A 14,813-nucleotide genomic window follows, 5' to 3' on the forward strand; every position below is an offset into this window, starting at 1 on the left:
TGGATTTGGTTCTCGAGTCTGGACAGGACTAACCAAACCCAGTTGCCTCAATTTGTGGAACAAAGCGGTGTAGGTTTCTCCCAACTCCGTGAAAGTTCTGTGTTTCCGCAGCCTGTCGTTCCTAGCAGCTGGATTTCCCCGAAAGCCTGCCCCTGGAGGGTTTCTATACGCCCCTGGTGGAGGATAGGTGTTTTGTGGTGGTGCATATGTGTTCTGGGAGCCGGCGCACGCCATTGCGGGCAAACCGGAGGCTGAGTGTATGTCTGGGCCTGGTGTATGGAACAATGTGGTTCTCGAGGCGGATAGCAATGTTGTGGCGGGTTGTATGGGTAGTTTGGCCTGTGAGGTCTAGGTTGGTTGTAGTGTGGCTTGCCAGCCTTGGACCAACTGCCTGCCTCGATCGTGGCAATTTTTTCTTTCTTTCTTCTTCCCAGCGCACCTCCGGTGCCACTCTGAATAGCTTGGGTCTTGGCCTTGAGTGCAGAATAATTCAAGATTTTGTCAGACCTCAGACCCTCTTCTATCATGACCCCTATCTTCACCACCTCGTTGAAGGATTTTCCAACCGTCGTCACCAAGTGACCAAAGTAGGTTGGATCCAATGTTTGTAAAAAATAGTCCTCCATCTCTCCCTCTCTCATGGGAGGATCGACTCTGGCCACTTGCTCTCTCCAGCGGAACCCGAACTCGCGAAAACTTTCCCCGGATTTCTTCCCAGTTCTCAATAATGTGAGACGGTCAGGGACTATCTCGAGATTGTACTGGAAATGACCTGCGAAAGCCTGCGCCAGATTCATCCCAAGTGTACCACCTACTGGAATCCTGCCTGGTATACCATTCTAGTGCAGATCCGCTCAGACTTTGGCCGAAATAAGCTATTAGCAGCTCATCTTTGCCTCATGCCCCTCTTATTTTGCTACAGAATCCCCGCAAATGTGCCATGGGATCACCGTGCCCTTCATATAAATCAAACTTAGGCATCTTGAACCCAGTCGGGAGTTGGACGTCCGGGAAAGGGCATAGATCTTTGTAAGCTACGCTGACTTGGTTGCCTAAACTGTGCAGGTTCCTGAAGGACTGCTCCAGGCTTTTGAACTTTCTCAATACCTCATCCTGTTCAGGGGCTTTAACCGGCTTTTCAATCTCTGCCAGTACCTCCAAGTGTGGATTGTAAGCCTGTGGTTCGGGGGCATGGAATGTAGGCTCAGGGGGGTAGTACTGCGTATCGTGGGCCTGAAACAATGGCTCACTGGTCGTTCTTTGCAAGGTGGCTGATGTGGGTCCCACAAAAGTGGGAATATTTGGTGTTGGGAGAGGTTGATGGGGTGGTGGAGCTTGGGAATCATGGGGGCTTCTTTCCTGATGATAACGGGGATTCGGGAGGCTTGTTGAAGGGCCGGAATGAGGGTATTCCGGCATGTGCCCCAGTGGTTCAGGTCTCTTTTGTGCTTTGGCTAAAGCTAGCTGCATTGCATTCATCTCTAGTCCCATCCTTTCAATCTTTTCCATTGCTTCTTTTAACAATTGGCTCATCGGCCTTTCTTCTTCGTTACTATTCTCTGAAGTAGTCATGCTTGTTGCTACCGGTCCTTTGGATCTGGTTTGGTAAGAGTGTGTTGCCAGAATTCTTTAACAACTAACTGTCTGATATCAGACAACAACACACTTTGTTAGCGTTAGAGTTTAACAGATTTGATCATAACACATAGAGTATGCAATGCTCCTAGGCAGTTAACCGTTTCTACATGTTTTGCTTCAAACAACATGCATCATCCCGGCTTGCTCATTTGTCCCTTTTTTAAAGTACTTTGAGAAACCCTGTATTTTATTATATTTTTATTTATTTTTTTTTGTATTTTCTTTTCTCTTTATTAAAAGCGGTCGAATCTTATGGGGATTGCCTATGTATCACGTCCCCGCGCGAATCAGACCAGGCGTAGTTCTGCCTCAAAGTAAAGACAAATAAAAATTCTTCTGGAGTCACTTAATTTCATTATCAAAATTTGCTATTACACATTACTCCAAACAAAAATAGAAACAGTACAGACTCCACAGTTTTTAACTTGATCTGACTAAAAGAAAAGAAACAACATATGGGAAAGCAACGAAGCCAAATAAACAGGACTCGGCCAAAGATTAATTTTCCAACTTAAGGGCCCGCGAGGCGTCATTCGGCCTTTTCGCGGCCCTTGGTGTGAGGTCCCTCTGCAGGCTTTTCAATTCATTCATGATTCGGTGGACGCAGCCCATGACGGAAACAAGGAGGGTTTTCCGAGGCATTTGCTCACATGCTAGGCATCTCATGTAGATGTAGTGCCCAATCTCGTCGATCCTTCCTCGAATGTTGTCCCTTTCAACGAACAATTGCCTTATTTGTCGGTTTTTAAATCCTAGTGCTTGCGCATTGTCGGCAAGCTGATCCTGGAACATCTCCATTTGTCTTTCCATGCAGGCCATTGCATCGTAACAATGTTTTCTGTCGGCCTGGGCATCTCGTGCTTGTTTGCTAATCCGATCATGCAGAGTGGAGTTCGTTTTCCTTAATATCCCGATGCTCATTTCATAATCCCTTATGACTTGTTGCAGGTGCTGCCTCCGGGCCATGGTACTTTTTGCCCACTTGGTTTGTAATCTTGCTGTGCTAACCTTGGCTCTTTCCAAGTCTTCCTGGCTTTCCACAACCTGATTTTTTAACCCTGCTATCAATCTTTTATCCGCCCGGCTTCTCAGTTGGTTGTCGACCTCCCTTTTCATCTTCCGGATCTGAGCTTTGAGGATCTCGCCTTCTCTGATTAATCTGTTCTTTTCTCCCTTGTGGGTAGCGGACTGTAATTGGCTTTCAAACTTCATATCCTGAACTTTTTGCTTCAGTTTGCCTGTCTCGGCAAGATATTCCCGCTCTTTGGCCAACCAGTCCCACTGCTCTTGTGAGGATCTGGCAAACTCTTGCAGGTGCGGTCTTTTAGCCGGCCTTGCGGATGACGTTTCCCCTTTGTACCAAGCCTGATATCCGGGCGAAACTTCCCCTTTTGTCCGATTCAATACACAAGTATTTGCCTCTAAGTATTGGCATTGGCCCCACATTTGGCGAACCCTTGCTTCAGGAAACTGGCCATCGGGACTGATCTCAATCACCTGGGTGCTTAAATCCTCGTCTTTTGGCACTATTTGACATCTCCCAAGTTGCCTTAAAACCCGATGCGGCGCATAAGGTTGAATGCTCTTAAGTCCCATTAAGAGAAAATGGGGCCTGGCTGCTAGCATGTATATAACTTCGTCGATCGGTAACCAACCCAGCGTCCACTGTATTTGACTGGCGTTGAGGGCACGGAAATATGAGGTCCATGCCGAAACTCCTCTAGGTAGGTAGGCCTCATTAACTCTGGTATAGAACTCCTCTATGCATGTCCTGTCAGCGGATCCATGGCTCAGAAACTGAGCTCGGTGACATAGGTGTTCGGTCATCCACATTTGCAACAACAAGTTGCAACCTTCGAAAAAGTTTCCTCCGGCCTTGTAGGACGTGAGAGCCCGGAATATATCGGATACAATCATGGGCGCCAACGTGCTATCTTTCTGTGTGAGCAAAGTACTGACGACCCCCGCTATCTTTATGTCGATATTCCCGTCTTTTCTTGGGAACACTAAGAGCCCTAAGAAAGTTATCATAAAAGCAACCCGTCTATGTTCATCCCACTTTCGACGGTTACTTTTGCTGCACAACTGGTTTTCTGGTTTGTCGAATCCTCCTATGTGACCATATCTTTGGTATATGAAACTCACAGTGCAAAAACCTTTTGCCAAGTCAGGGTTACGAATTGTTCTGACTATCTTTAATGAGTCCAGAAACCGGTGTACTGCCACAGCTCTTGGAGCAACCAGGTATTTATGCCTCAATGGAGCCTCAGCACTGCCGATATACCCTGCTATTTCTTCTAAAGTTGGGGTAAGTTCAAAGTCCGAGAAGTGGAAGACATTGTGCGCAGGATCCCAGTGAGGGACTAGTGCCCTTATGATATCTCCCCGTGGCCTGATATCCAACAAACTCGTGAGGCCTTTCAGATATTTCTTGATTTCGTCATGCCCTTCTTTGCCTAAATCATTCCACCAAAGCCGCAATTGGAGGGGAATTTTATTCATGATTGCAAAGGGTTCATTTGGAGTCGTGCTCATTCTGCACATTTATTAATAAGATTTTAACAAACAAAACTTATTTTGATCAAAACAAAAAAAACATATGCTCACTTTCCTCAAGAGGATTTCTGAACACGACCTCTCAGCACTTCAGGGGCGAAGATTTTTAAGGTTGTGCGAAAAAACAAGAGGTGGCCGTTTGTACAAAGGCAGCCTTCCGGGTTCCTTTTGGGAACATTTGGCTGTTTTTGATATAAATGGCGTCACCCGACCCTATGAAAGAAAAATACACTTTTGGCGTTTTTGCTACTTTATTAATTTTCAAAAAAAATGGGAGGTTGGACCCGGCGGGGGTTGCCTACGTATCTCACATCCGGTGAGAATCAAACCCGCGTAGTTCGGGCAATCAAGAATAAGTAGATGAACTAACTTCCTTTTTTGAATTTGTGAAAGAACTACTTTAAAAGGAGAAAGGAAGTATTTTATTTTTTTGGATTTTTGATTGATTTTCTTTTTTTAAAATTATTTTTTGGATTTTTGATTGATTTTCTTTTTTAAAAGAAAGACTTCTAACATATATTTTTTTTTTAATTTCCATTTGTTTTTTTTTTCTCATTCTAAAGGAAGAAGAAAATATTTTTCGGAATTTTACCTTTAATAAAAGAAATGCTTCTAAAAAATGTTTTTTTTTTAATTTTGAATTTTCTTTTCAATTTTGAAAGAAGAATCAAAATATTTTCGGATTTTTTTCTATCTTATTATACATTTTTTTTAAAAAAAAATAATTAAAAGACTTTCTAAAGAAGTTAATAATGGAAAATATTTTTGGATTTTTTTTTGTTTTTTGAAAATTGGGGGTCTAAAAACTTTTCTAGACTTTTTGGCAAGACAAATATTTTTGCAACAAATAAAGACATATATATATTTTTTGGAAATAAAAACTTTTGGATATATATATATATATATATATACATGTATATATTTGTGACAAATAATGAAAGACTCTTTTTTTTATTATTATTATTTTTTGAATTTTCATAAAAAAAAACATTTTAAAAATAAGACTCTTTTTAATTTTTATTTTTATAACAAGAAAAACTATATATTTCTATTTTTTTTTTTTGAAAAACAAAACAGAACAACGATTTTTTTTCTATTTTTCCTTTGCTTTTAATAAAACAAACTAATAAGACGTTTTTTTTTTCATTTTCTCAAAATTTCGGCAGAGTTTTGACAGTATTTGGGTATTGGGTTTTTTTCAAAAATAAACAATCAATTCCCTAACCACTATTTCCTTTTTTTTTTCAATTTCACAATATTCATAATATTCAAACACCGGTCAGCATGCGGGCACGAGACAAATAAATGCACGGAAAACAAATAGGATGCATCAGGATGGCCTTTTCATATCAGGTCGCTAGTCCTAGACGGACCCAACCCCTGTGTTGAGTCCCCTAAGTCAAATGCAACGTGATGCAAATAAGCGTTCCTACTAGGGATCCGGCATGAAGTCACGTTATTTCTATGTTCAAAACCTGGGTCGGTGTTCTAGACAGTGTACCCGAGCGGACAACTCGAGCTGAGGAAGGAGCTCCTTTCCGGGAACCAAAAGGCCAGCCGGCTTAGAAACTTTCCGAGCCTCTTTTATTTAGGGTATGACACTAACAGAATAGGGAGTCTCAACCAGTAAGCACATCCCCGGAGGTAAGAAGAGAAAGGTTTCGGCACAATTTATATACAGTTCAGATAATATCAAAGCGGTAAAAGCAGCATTTAGCACATTAGCCTCAAAACTGTAAAAATCAGATAAAGCCAAATATAACAATTTATCTAAGCTCGAATTTCTAACCCTGAACCAGTGGTTCTGGGTCTTCTTCCCCAGCAGAGTCGCCAGAGCTGTCACACCTCCTTTTTCCGCACCCGCGAGGGTGCAAGGGAGTTTTTTTTCAATTAAAGGACAATCGAAACGGGATTTGTTTATTTATTTCAGAGTCGCCACCTGGGAGATTTAGGGTGTCCCAAGTCACCAATTTTAATCCCGAATCGAGGAAAAGAATGACTCCATATTACAGTCTGCGTACCAGAAATCCGGATAAGGAATTCTGTTAACCCGGGAGAAGGTGTTAGGCATTCCCGAGTTCCGTGGTTCTAGCACGGTCGCTCAACTGTTATATTTGGCTTGATTATCTGATTTTATACATGTTAAACCTATGTGCAAGTTTTAAACTCTTGACCGCTTTTATTATTATTTTTTACGAGAATTGCAACGTCGTGAAAATATATCTCGAACCACGTTACATCAATGCACCCGTGGTTATTGACATATCTCGACTCGGTTGAGATTTGGATTTGGGTCACATAAATGTGCACCCGAATTAAGGAGAATAAATTATTAAGACGCGCCTAAAGCAACTAACGTATTGTTATTTTGGGGAAGGCCGTAAAATTTGCTAAACGGCTTGTCCCGAATTCTAAGTATTTTAATATATATGCATTTAGAGGGCCCCGCAGCTTCTACATTTTTTTTTGTCGAGGCTCGTCTCATTTATTATTAAAAGGAATTTACAACGTCATGGAAATGCATCTCGGGCCACGCCACAATCAATGTGCCCGTGACTAGAGACATATTTCGACTCCGTTGAGATTTGGATTTGGGTCACATAAATGTGCACCCGGGTTTAGGGAGATAACATTATTAAAGGCGCGCCTAAAGCAACTAGCGCATTATTATTTTGGGTAGGGCCGTGAAATTTGCTAAACGGCCTGTCCCGGAATCTAAGTATTTAATACGTATATTTTGTGAGGGCCCCGTAATTTGTACATTTTTTATGTGGCGAAGCTCATCTCGTTTTTATTATTTGAGGGAAAACTTAAGACAACTACGATTTTCTACCAATGAAGTCATCCGAGGTTAAACAAAAAAACAACGATTCTAACAGGTAATAATATCCATGGTAAAAATGAAAAAAAAACAAAGCAATTTAACAAAGACGACACACAAACCGTTCATATGCTCACATTTACTTTAAGCATGCAGTAACTAAACATAGAATAAACATTTTTAACACAACAACAAAAAATTGCATTGTTGACATTCATCAATATCGACTATTCTCATTTGCCTTGAACCATAATATGCAAAACGAATGAAATGAAACAAAGGACGAAGAACACTAACCTTCGAACCTCGACAATCCTAGAATGACAAACAGTGCCTCCTACGGAACTCGAACCTGACCTCACTCGACAAGGAACAACGACGAAACCTCGGAACAAACTCGACATACCGGACCTCGACGAACCAAAGACGACCTCGATGGAAATAGAAAGCTCTGACCAAAGTCGACCTCGACGGAAAAACAGAAAACTCGGCAAGGCAGAATCGCAGCCACCAACAGCTGCTCGCGAAAGATGAAACAACGTCGACAGCAGTAAGGTCGACGCAAGGGGGCTGCTGACGGGCCTGTTTTGGCAGTGGTCGAGGACTGATGGGTTGTTGTTGTTGGTCATGGTCGTGGTGTTTGGAGTAGGGTTTGTTAGGGTTGGGGGGTGCGACTGGCAGGAACGGGTGAAGCAGGAGGCAGAAGCAGCGAGCTGGTGGTCTGTTGCGCTGGTGTTTTAGGCGTTGGGGGGTGACGATGGTTTAGGGTGGTGTTTGGTGGTGACGGGGAGCTGGTGGTTTGCTTCACTGCCGGGGATGCGAGGGGGCTGTTTGGGCAGTGGTCGACGGTGGTTTTGGTGGGTTTTTGGGGTCTGTTTGGTGTAGGTGTTTGGGGTGGTTGGAAGCTGGTCGAGGAAGGAGAAGAAGTGGTCATGGGGCTGGTTGGTTCAGCAGGTGGTCGACGATGGCGGAGTTGGGCTGGTAGGCTGGGTAGCGGGCAGCAATGGTGGTGGTATTTTCGACGTGAGGAAGACGATGGAGTTGGGGCTGGTTATGGCGTTTGGACGTAGGGTCGACGGACAACGACGACGCAGCAGCAACAGCTGCTGCTCGACGGCTTTAATGGAGGTTCGCCGGAAAATGGTTTGACGGAGCTATGAGGGGGAGGAGTGGTGATGGTTTCCGGCGTTGGTTTTGGACAGTGTCGACGATGGCGAAGCTGGGGGGTTGCGGACGATTTGGGTGGTGGTTTGTTGGTGGTTTTGGGGGTGAGGGTGACGATGGAGGTGGTGTTTTTGGTTGGGTTGTTGCTAGGGTTTTTCTTTTTCTTCTTTAGGAAGAAGAAGATCAACAGTATCCCTTCCCTTTCAAAAAATTTCCAAGTCTGTCTAAGTCCCTTTCCAATTTTTCAAAGTCCAACCCTTGTGCCTTGTGTTTGCCCGTGCATTTGTAGCACTTGCCAAGGAAAATGAGCCCCACGCGTGGTGGGGTTCGAGGCTTGTGTCCCCCACGCGTGGTGGGGTCCCCCGTGTATGGGATTCCGTCCGTGTTCCCCACGCGTGTCCCCTCACGTGTGGTGGACTCGGATTATTATGGGCTAGGTCCGAAATTAGGCCTAAAACCGGGTAGTTTGAACCCGAATATTATTCTTTTGCCCGGACCCGAGAAATAGGAACACGACGTTGCTCAACTGATTATGTAAGCAAAATAGCTACTAAAACAAGACTAATTATTTAAAAACTATATTATTATTTTCTTAATATTTTTTCGAGATTAAAATAGCTACAAAAATATTAACAAAACTATATTTTGTAATTTTCGTTTTTTAATATAAAGATAAAATATTAAGACTAATTATTTAAAACAAAACTATATTATTATTTTCTTAATATTTTTTCGAGATTAAAATAGCTACAAAAATATTAACAAAACTATTTTTTTGTAATTTTCGTTTTTTAATATAAAGATAAAATATAAAGTAATATTTTTTGTATTTTTCAAAATTAAAATGACTATAAAACATTAATAGAACTATATTTTTTGGTAATTTTCGAAATTATATAAAGTACAAAAATAAGGTACAATTTTTGTATTTTTTCAAGTTTATGAGAAATACATAAACTAACAAAATTTATATATATTTTTTGTAATTTTTTTTCTTTCGCGACGAAATAAAGTAAAAATAGTTAAAATGGCTATATTAGCCCCAATTTCACATATTCACGCTAAAAATGTGAAAATTCTCGGGGAGGGTCAAAAATCAGGTGTCTACAGTAGTTCAGACCACTACTTGAGAATTTGAATGTTCTACAGTTATGAGAAGTTACTCGCGTGTTGCTATTGTCATCTTGGAATGAGTTAAGTAAAAAGTTTCTAGGTGAGGAAGTGTTTACCATATTAGTGGTTCAGGGTGTTGTGATGAAGATCTTGTGCTATCGCATATTAGCATGTTGGGTGTCATGAGTGTTATGGAACTTGAAGTAAGGATCAAGGTTGCGGTTCCGTGTTGACAAGGATGTCACGAGCTCGGATGAGCAGGAAAGGGATTTGAATGTTTATAGCAAGTTGGTGTTGTCTCCAACATCACCTGAGATCGGTGTTCTGCGAAAGAGGCTTTGCATCCTGGTTATGGATTGTTAATCGCTTTTTAGCGTTAGTGCGGCCGGTGGTATGGATGTGCAGACTCGTTATCTAGTGCGGAAGGCAATGGGAGCGCACCTCACAGGAAGATTGTATAAGTGTGACATGTAGTCACTTGATTGATCGATGATTTAAACCAAGTGTGAACATTGTGGCAATATGACTAATTTGAGAATTTATGCCTGTAGGGCACTCGGTTTGTGGGGTATTGGACTATGGAGGATTGCTCCGGTTGTGATGGTTGTTCCTGTATGTATGGGAAAAAGAGGGTTATTATGGACCCGAGAAATATTATGGACTTAGTTCGGTACAATCAGAATCGGCTTGAGGTATGTGAATGGATTTAAGTACGAATATGGGCTCTATATAAGGCCGGATGTGTTCATTTGGGCATAGCGCTCCTTATGGAGGAGTATTCGGACGTTGGATGTTATTTCGCCGTCGGTTGTTTCATGTAATGCTATATGGTGCCGTGTGAGTTGTGAACGGCTCAATAATTTTCTTATGTGTTAAGATTCCGCGTAGCGATGGCGTTATGTGAGCAGGATGGCTCTTTAGTTTCAGAATATATATCGCACCTCAATTGTGCTTGAGTTTGTGGCTTATGGTGCTATATGTCTCCCCAGGGATGGTATTATGCACTTAGCGTGACTGATATTCGGTATTTTTGTTGTAATGAGCAATTTAGCTCGGTGTGTATCTCCTTATATGAAATTTATGTGTGGATCGGGTGGCACGCCGCTATGGGTATGTTGTTTGGATTGGGTTGCGCGCTGCAACAGTGTGATGTTGAGTACAGTTCCCTATACCTATTTTATGTGTTTTGTTTCCTCTTTCTCAGAAAAGCTCATATTAGTTGCATGAGTTGAGTAGTCCCTTCCAGTATTCGTTTTCCTTGTGTATCACGTTTAAGTCTGTAGCCTATTGGCACATTATGGAATCATGTGAGACTTTTTGGTCATGTCTGGGGTGGCTTATTGCCTGAGCAGTTCGTACTTGGTGAGACGAGATTATTGAATCTAGGATCAGTGCAGTCGGAGTATATGAAGTATATTAAAGAGCAAAGATCATTAATTGGTTCAAAATGAGGAAATGGTCTTGTCAGAAGTAAACCCAATGATTTGTTGACTTAGCGGTTGGTTATAAATTTCTACATGTCTCTTCCGTCGTGGCAGTATTGTAAGAATTGGAACGAGACTTATACATGTCATGAGGTGCATTGTGAGCATCAGATTCGTGTAGTGTCGGTTATTATGATCAGAGAATGTTAATATGGTCATGCGGAGGATGTGGTGCATGGTGTGAATTCGGCAAAGGTATGCAGTTATGTTCTGGCAGACCGTGTAGTGATTGATACGGTATCCAAATATTGGAAGCAGGCCTCGAAGAGGATTTTGGATGTTGAACTGGGTTCTAAGCTTATTTGTTGAATAAAGGAGAATATCTTCAGATTTGATCGAGTTAATATGCTCCGCTGAGCTATGGTAGCACGGATGGGTGCTCAAGGTGTTAAACAGTGATTTCGGACAGCTCTAGTACAGTACTCAGCACGTTCGAGAACGAACGTATGTTTAAGTGGGAAAGAATGTAACGATAGCATATCATTCGGCAGTTTGAGGTCGTGATCAGCTTCACTTCAGGTATTATGACTTGTACGCATGGTCGGAATGAATTTCGGGAAGTTCGAAGTTGATTTGGAAAGAGAATTCTCATTTCGGAAGCTTTAAGTTGAAAGAATTTACTAATATTGGATTTTTGAGTAAACGAACTCGGAATCGGGAATCGAAGGTTCCAACAGGTTCGTATGATGATTTCGGGCTTGGGCGTATGTCCGGATCGGGTTTTGGAAGACCCCGGAACGTTTCAGCACCTATTGTGAAAGTTAGCATTTTTGGAACAATTTCATAAGTTTGGGTTGAAGTGCATTTCAGTGTTATCGATGTCCGTTTGGGATTTTGAGTCTAGGAATAGCTTCTTATGGTGATTCTGGTGTTGGGAGCGCGATCGGAAGTGAATTCGGAGGTCCGTGGGTCATTTTGGAGTCATTTGGCTAAAGATAGAAATTTGAAGGTTTTTGAGAAGTTTGACCGGAAGTGGGCTTTTTGATATCGGGGTCGGATTTTGATTTCGGAAGTTGGACTAGGTCCGTAATGTCAAATATGACTTGTGCGCAAAATTTGAGGTCAATCGGACGTGATTGATAGGTTTAAGCAACGAAAGTAGAAGTTTGAAATTTTAAGGTTCATTAAGCTCGAATTGGAGTGTGATTCATGATTTCGATGTTGTTTGATAAGATTTGAGGCCTCGAGCGAGTTCGTATCATGTTTTGGGACATGTTGGTATAATTTGTTAAGGTCCCGAGGGCCTCGGGTGAGTTTAGGATGTGCGGGAGGGGTTGAAAACACACCAGATTTTCCGGTGTTCTTGGCAGCAGTTGCAGGTCTCACAAATGCGAGAAATTGTTCGCATTTGTGAACCTCGCATTTGCGAGTGAGGCTTTGCATTTGCGATGGAGCCTGGCCTAAGGCAGAGTTCGCATTTGCGATGTTTTGGTCATATTTGCGACCTTAGCAGAGTCTGCATTTGCGACTCATTGGTCGCATTTGCGACCTTGGAAGGGGAGGCCCATGTTCGCATTTGTGATAGTTTTGTCGCATTTGCGACTGTCGCATTACCAGGTGTCGCAAATGCGACATCTTAGGCCTGTGCACAACAATTAATTTCGAGACTTAGTCCATTTAGCTCATTTCCTTTCATCTCTTGGGCGATTTTGGAGCTTTTAGAAGAGGGCTCTCACCTAGCACTTTGAGGTAAGTAATTTTTACACAACATGAGTTAAATACATAGATTATGGGTAGATTAACATGTGAAAATTAGGGGAAATTAAGAGTTTAGATGAAAAACCTAGGGTTTTGATAAAAATAAGATTTGACCACGAAATTTGTTATAGAATTTAGTAGAAATCTTATATTCTTGATCCTTAAGTTATGGGTAACAACTTTCTTCAAGAATTTCCGGAATCCGGGCACGTGGGCCTGGGGATGCATTTTAAGAATCCTTGCATTTAGGGTTGGGAAATTGGTTTAATAATTAGAATATGAACTTTTGAGCATGTATTGATTAATTCTTACCACATTTGAATAGTTTTGGATCGTTCGGCTCCGATGTGGAGGTTTGAGCGCGTTCTCGAATTGGGAAATTGGCTTCGAAATGAGGTGAGTCTCCTTTCTAACCTTGTAAGAGGGAATTGTCCCCATAGGTGAATTAATTGGATTTGTGCTCCTATTTGTGGGGGCTATGTATGCACGAGGTGACGAGAGTCCGTGCGTAGCTACTATTATGTTTAAGTCCGGGTAGTCTAGGACCCAAAAGCATGCTATACTTGGAATATTTGTAATTTTATTGGCAATTTGAATTGCTTAAATCACATCGAATTAGTAAGTAAATTTCTATAAAGATTAAACTTTGCCTTGAGATTCATAGATGTTGATATTTGTTCTCCCTGGATTGAGATAAATGTATAAATGATGAAAAATGAATTTGGAAATTCCTATTAATGAAAGAATTGCGTACTTGCTTCACGCTATTGAGCTACAGCCATCTTTATGAAAATCCACGATTTACTATATTATTGATATATTATTATTGGACCACTAGTAAGTGTCAAAGTCGACCTCTCGTCTCTACTTCTTCGAGATTAGACGGGATACTTACTAGGTACACCTTATTTCGTACTCATACTACACTTGCTGTGCATGTTGTTGCACAGGTTCATCTGTGGCTTAGTGGCATAACGGCATGGTTGATACGGGGACTTAGGTGAGCTGCATCTTGCGAGACGATCCGCAGCCAGCAGAGTCTCCCTCAGAGTTCTGTACTCTATTATTTCATTCCTATCCAATTGTATTCCGGACAGTTATTGTATTTTATTTCATTCCCTAGTAAATGCTCATGCATTTGTGACACTGGGTTCTGGGATGATTATGGGGTATTTGTATTAATTCCAAACATTTTTATTTAATTTGAAACGGTTATCTTTTACTAGTACAATTGAAGGAAAAATCATAGTTTTCAACATTATTAAAACGAGGCCTAAATTAAGTATTTATGATTGGCTTGCCTGACAACGGTGTCCAGAGCCATCACGACCCTTAGTGGATTTCGAGTAATGACAGAGTAAGGTGGTCTTTTTCGACACTTTGACTACACCTTTTATCAGTCTGTCCATTTCTGAGAACTAGTTTAGTTTCATGTCGGAACATTCGACCATGGAAGCCATTCACATTGTGAGGAGATTGGTGGAGCGATATAGGAAAATGAAGAAGGACTTGCACATGGTATTCATTTACCTAGAGAAAGCATATGAGAAAGTCCTAAGAGAGGTTGTCTGGCGATGCTTGGAGGCTAAAGGAGTCGTAGTCGCCTATATTAAGGTGATTAAGGACATGTATGGCGAAGCTAAGACTCGGGTTAGGGTAGTGGGAGGAGACTCGAAATACTTTCTGGTTATTATAGGGTTGCACCAGGGATCAACTCGTAGTCCATTCGTATTTTCCTTGGCGATGGAAGCATTGACGAGACACATTCAAGGTGAGGTGTCGTGGTGTATGTCATTTGTAGATGATATAGTTTTAATTGACGAGATGCGGGGTGGTGTTAGCAAGAGGCTGGAGGTTTGGAGGCAGACCCTAGAGTCTAAGGGTTTCAAGTTGAGCAGGACCAAGACGGAATACATGGAGTGAAAGTTCAGCAACGGTACCCACGAAGGGGATATGGAGGTGAGGCTTGATACGCAAGTCATCCCCAAGAGAGGTAGTTTCAAGTATCTTGGATCTGTAATACAAGGTAACGGGGAGATTGATGAAGATGCCACGCATCATATCGAAGCAGGATGGATGAAGTGGAGGCTCGGTTCCGGTGTCTTGTGTGATAAGAATGTGCCGCTGAGACTTAAAGGTAAGTTCTACAAGGTTGTAGTTAGACCGACTATATTGTACGGAGCAGAGTATTGACCGGTCAAGAACTCTCATACCCAAAATCTAAAAGTAGCTGAGATGAGGATGTTGAGATGGATGTGTAGGCATACCCGATTGGATAAGATTAGGAATGCAGTTATTCGGAAAAAAGTGGGAGTGGCCCCTGTGGAGGATAAGATGCG

The sequence above is a fragment of the Nicotiana sylvestris genome, chromosome 9 (assembly GCF_000393655.2).
Source record: "Nicotiana sylvestris chromosome 9, ASM39365v2, whole genome shotgun sequence".
NCBI classification, from domain to species: domain Eukaryota; kingdom Viridiplantae; phylum Streptophyta; class Magnoliopsida; order Solanales; family Solanaceae; genus Nicotiana; species Nicotiana sylvestris.